Source organism: Dermacentor andersoni, chromosome 8 (genome assembly GCF_023375885.2).
Source record: "Dermacentor andersoni chromosome 8, qqDerAnde1_hic_scaffold, whole genome shotgun sequence".
Taxonomy (NCBI): Eukaryota; Metazoa; Arthropoda; class Arachnida; order Ixodida; family Ixodidae; genus Dermacentor; species Dermacentor andersoni.
The window spans coordinates 85,734,375-85,740,374 of record NC_092821.1 but is presented as its reverse complement, the minus strand read 5'-3'; positions in this window follow the sequence as shown (position 1 = coordinate 85,740,374).

The following is a 6,000-nucleotide window of genomic DNA, read 5'->3' as shown; positions in this document are numbered from 1 at the left end:
GTGCCGCTTTTCCAAGAACGCATTTCACCTCATTGTGTTAGCGAGTTGCGCCATTAATGCACTAGGTATGAACCATTCTTCAACAAACCTCTAGCAAACTTTGGTCACTTAGTGGCCACTATGTTGATTCAATGCTGATGTATTACCGTCGACTGTCGCACTGAGATGGGTTCTGCCAAGTTCTTGCTTTCAAGAGGTAGAGAAATAGAGGGAGTCATAATTCCGCACCGTCATTTGCTTTTCTGATGAGGCTGCCAATGGCAAAGTGCTCACTCCTTACTTTTTCGTGTGTAGACTTCTTACTGCCTTTCCTACGGCTCAACTTAACGACAAATCAGGAAGTCGCATGCACACACAGAGTGTGTCAGCAGATGTAGGCTGCGCAATCTCATTTATTTCTGACAGGGATGATATCAAGAATAAATTATACAACTAAGACGTCCATAGAGCAGGATGACGAAGCCCTGTAATTGTATAAATAATGATGACATTGTCTTTATCTTAGCACACAAAGTACTTATTATATTAGGCTATCGAATCTTCGTGAAGCTATTAGGAGAAAAATGTATAAGTAATAGCATGCAAAGTGGAACTAGAGAGAGAGAAAAGAACGGGGGAAAGCAGGGAGGTTAACCAGATGGGTAGGTCCGGTTTGCTAGCCGACGCAGGGGAGAGAAGAGAGCGGGAGGTAAAGTGATAGCAAAGTATAGATAGAGAAAGAAAAGAGCATAGGCGTACAATCACAGTCAAACACAGTCACCGTATACCGTCACCACACAGCACAGTAGCACTAGCAGCTCTATAAACATCTGTTGAGGCTACAGCCGCTTGTCCAATTTCGTTGCCCTTAAAAAGTGCAACAGTGCCCTCGTCACCCTTCGCTGCAATGGTTTGTGATTTCGGCATGCTAAAATAAGTTCTTCTGTTAGAGGGCTTTGGTAGAATCGCGCTGTCGCGATTTCGAGCGATCGTCTCTGTAAATTATAGCGAGGACAGTCACAGACAAGGTGTTGAAAAGTCTCCTTGCTACAACAGTCATCACACGAAGCGTCGTCGGCCCATCCGATTCGGAATGCAAAGGACTTAGTGAAGGCCACCCCTAGCCTTATTCCACAAAGCAGGCTAGCTTTGCGACGGCACAGGCCAGCTGCAATGCAAAGGGGTAGAGAGGAGTCTAGGTTGTGCAGCCGGTTGTTTTGAAAATTTGCTGCGTTCCACAAGGAGAACGTGATATCGCGGGTGAGCATTCGAAGTTTTCTAGCGGCATCTGTCCTTGATAAAGGTATCGGCTCCTCTTCGTTACCTTGAAGAGCCAACCGAGCAGCGCTACCGGCGCGTTTCTTCCCAATGACACCGGAGTCACTTGGAAGCCACTGAAATGTCACGTGCCGTCCTTTCTCAGTCAAAGTTTGGATTAGTTCTCTAATCTCGAATAACAGTTGTTGGTGGTGTGCACGCCGCAGTGCTGCCTTCGAGTCAATGCATATTGACCAGCTTCGAGGTTATCCTTGGCTGACAAGACGAAGTGCAGCGCGAAGAGCTGCAAGTTCCGCAGCCTTCGGCGTCCTTGGGTGACATGTCTTGAAACTGATGGTGGTGGCTTTCGCTGAGAAAACCACGGCTCCTGGGGAGCACCGGTGAGTTGCCGATCCATCAGTATAAATATATATGTGGTGCATCATGCATCGTGCTTATGTACGTGGTACCTCTCGTGTAAAAGGATCAAAGTTAGTTGTTTAAGAGCAGGTGATGACAGCTAAGATTATTTCCCGATTCCTGGCACTGTGAAGTGCACTGCAGTTCGAGCCAAACACCATCGAGGAGTCGATGGCTTAGTTGCGGGGGTGAAGCCTGAAGTAAGGTGGGTGTAATAATCCGAAATCGTAGCATACAATGATGCGTGCGCCCCTTCTGAGGGTAGCTTTACCAGATGATGGGAACGGGCACGGGGAAAGTGCCTAATGTGAACTCTCAACACTTTCTTCGCAATGTATGTTTGTATGGGTTGGTCCCGGGCGATTGCAATAGTCGCCACTGTCGATGTGCAATTTGGCAAACCAAGACAAACACTTAGAGCCCCAGCTTCTATAGCCTGTAGAGCACGAAGATTTGTCTGGCAAGTGTTGGTCAGTACGGGCAAAGTGTAACTCAAGAAGCCCAAAAAAAGCTCTGTACCATTCCATCAATGCATAAACTGACATTCCCCAAGACTTTCCGCCCAGAAACTTGAAAAGCTGTGAAGATTGCTGTTAGACGCTGTTTCAAGTAGGTCAGGTGCAGGCTCAGTGAGAGATCTCTATCAATGAATATGCCATAAAATCTGTGAGTCTTCTCATAAGAAATTATCTGGCCATTTATTGAGATGGCGTAGGTTGTCATTGGGTTGCAAGTGAATGCCATCAGTGCACTTGTCTGACGAGATTTCAAGACCATGGTAGTGGAGGTATATAGCGGTCAGAGAAGCAGCTTTTTGAAGTCTTGCATGTATCTGAGGACTTGTCCCACCAGAAGTCCGTATACATATGTCGTCTGCGTACATTGATACGTTACGGGGATGTTGTGAGTATAGAAAGACTACATTTGCAATAAATATAAAAGCTTAGTCACAGTGATTAAGATGGCTGACCGCCAACAACACGCAGCAGCCAGCGTCTCCGAGCTTCTTCGTCCTCTTTCTTCTTTCATTCTTCCGTAATAGGACCCCCGGGTGTTAAAGCGCCCTCTCGGCGCGTGGTAGGCGAAGAATTGAGAGCGAAGTATGGCTTCAGCCGCGAAACGCGGACGACGTCAAGAGGCGCCGGACTTTAGGATGCATCAAATCGTTGCGGCGAAATCTCGTAATTTACGTCGTTAACTTGACGTAGGACTTCATAAGGCCCTGTGTAGCGAGAGAGAAGCTTCTGCGAGAGGCCAACCCGACAACAAGGTGACCAAAGCGGCCCCCAAGCACCAGGCGCGAACTTAACATCGCGATGGCAGCGGTCGTAACAATCTTTTTGTATACGCTGCGAGGCTAATAAACGAGATCATGCGACTTGATGTGCCATGAGAGCGCGATCGATGGTTTCACGAGCGCAGTAAGTTGCAACATGGGGCCCAGAAAGGAGGACGGCGTCAAACGGCAATGTGGGGTCACGACCATACAAGAGATAAAAGGGCGAATATCCTGCGGTGTCATGTCGGGACGATTTATTCGCGAACGTAGGGTAATCTAGCGTCGCGTCCCAGTTACGGTGATCGTTGGAGACGTACATCGACAGTATCTCTCTGATTGTTCTATTGAGGCATTCCGTAAGATCGTTGGTTTGGGGGTGGTAGGCAGTGGACAGCTTGGTGCTCAGTGGCGCAAGAGCGGAGGAAGTCGTCGACAACCCCAGATAAGAACGAGCGGCCGCGGTCTGTAATTACTAATCAAGGTGCGCCGTGGTGGCGAATGACGTCGTGGAGGACAAAATCGGTGACCTCTGCTGCGCAATTAGTCGGAAACGCCTTGTTATCGCGTAGCGTGTCGCGTAATCAGTAGCGACGGCGATCCACTTATTCCATCTAGTCATTGTCGGAAAAGTGCCCAGCAGGTCAAGGCCTAGGCGAAAGAATGCTTCAAAGGGAACTTTCAATTCGAAGGAGTCGTCTGACAGGTTCCAGAGGAGGTTTCTTCCGGCGCTGACACAATTCGCAAGTAGCGATATAACAACGCACAGAGCGGTAGAGACCTCGCCAGAAGAACCGGCGTCGTACGCGTTCGTATATGCGGGAACTCCAAGGTGTCCCGCCGTCAGCGCATCGTGAATTTGTTCGAGAACGAGGGATCGCAGATGACGAAGAACCAGAAGGAGCAACTCAGGGTCGTGAGAGTTCATATTGCGGCGGTAGAGGATGCCGTCATGCAGCACGAACATGCGCCCCGTGCGGTAGCTACAACCAGATTGCACTCAGGCGATGATGGACTGTAAGGATGCGTCGCTTTGTTGTTCAGCGCGCATGTCGGTCATGTCAGTCAAAGCCATCAAGCAGGTTCTCTTATCATGGGCAACAATATCGGGAGGATTCACGGCGTGATGCGAGAGGCAGTCAGCGTCCTTGTGGAGGCGTCCAGTCTTATAACAGGCACTAAATAAAAATTCCTGGAGCTGCAAAGCCCAGCGACAAAGCCGCCCAGTCCTGTCCCGAAGGGAAGACAGCCAGCAGATTGCGTGATGGTCTGTGACAACCGAAAACGTGGGAGCGTACAAATATGGCCGGAACTTGGCCACAGCCCAAACTAATGTCAAGCACACCCACTCAGTGGTGGAGTAATTTCTCTCGGCAGGTGACAGCAGGCGGCTGGCGTAAGCGATCACGCACTCGGTACCATTCTGTCCTTGAGCGAGAACAGTGCCGATGCCACTGCCGCTTGCGTCAATGTGGACTTGGTCGATGCAGATGGATCAAAGTGGGCTAGTATGGGAGGGGTGGTCAGAAACCCGATGTGAGCGATGAACGCGTGAGCCTGCTCCAGGCCCCATGAAAATAGCGCAACTGCGCAAGTGACAATTCCGGGTGCAGATGGTCTTGGAGGTAATGCTCGCGTGACTCATCAAAGCAACCCAGGCGACAAAAGTGCGTGACTGGCTGAGTTTCCGTGTGAGTTTTGGAACGTTTCGTTGGAGATGTCTAGACAAAGGCTTGGCGTTCTACGACAATGAGTGTAAAAGAAATTTCCCACAACGTGGACGTGATGTTCAACGACTTTCAACAGATAACACTCTTATAAACTATCATTTAAGCGCGACATCAAAAACAGATCTATGTATACCATGACGGAAAAAAAATTAATAGGAAGTTTAGACTTCGTTCTCTCTTCCAAACACACTGCTCACAGAAATGTCTCCTTAGCTCGCTGCTGGAACGTGAAATAAAATGACACACCCGTCTTCCGTCTCGACTAGCACCTGTACGCGACCGTTCTTCCGTTCCTTCAGACATAGCGCAGAGGAGGGACCACGCCACGTTTAGATGGAGAGTCCCACTTCTCTTTTGCATTCCCTCCATCTTGATGCAGCGTGGCGCACGCCCAGTGGGGGTTTGCGTGCTCAGCATCGGACGGTTTCTCCCGGGCTGGAGAAATTTACATGCACTGCTGACAGAAATGTGGCCCCATGTCACTAACGAAATGTTCAATAATATTCGAATGAGTGAATAGTAAAAAGGCAGTGACTGCTGCGTTCAGGATATGAACATGTGTGTCAAGTTTGAACAACACATAAACGCCAATAGAAATGCAGCGCACGTCTTCCACCACCATTCATAACTCAATAATTACCAGGCGTCATAGCTTCCCCCAGTTCAACATATCTGCAATTACTCGTAATGGTCCTAAATCCGCCAGAATTGTTAGTCTCGCAAGAGATTACGCTTACGATGACACAAATTGCCACAAAATAGAAACTTTGCTCAATGTACGGTTCCTTCAACACACTTAGGAACATATAATTATTTGGCGACCATATAAGGCTTTGAAGCAGTTGCTAAAGATATGTTTTATTAAGGCTGCATTTGATGTACAAGTATTTACCTGGCCAAAAAAATTTATCTTACTGGTATTTGCAGTTATTTCAGGATTATAAGCTATATTCGGCTTGTAAAACATTCTCATAAAACCTCGGAGTATCTATAACCGCAATTTATAATAGACAAAAAAAACAGGGGGGGGGGGGGGGGGGGGGTGTAGCGGATAGGCCACAGCGTTTCAGCTTTCCCTTCATATTGCACATAATGTGCCCATTATATTTGGCAACTAGAAAGCTAGCTTATTTAGTTAACCAACGACCTCGGGGAAACTAACTGTATACTTCGTATACTGTATACTGTATACTTCGGGAAAACTCGGTAGTTCAGTAATTCTTTCGAAGCTTCCGGTTAAGCCTGGAAGGTGATATTTTCCACTCACAGCAGGTTTAACGTATCTCCTTCCCTATCCGGAGGCCATGGGGGTTCTTCTCCGCAGCGCGATAACATGGC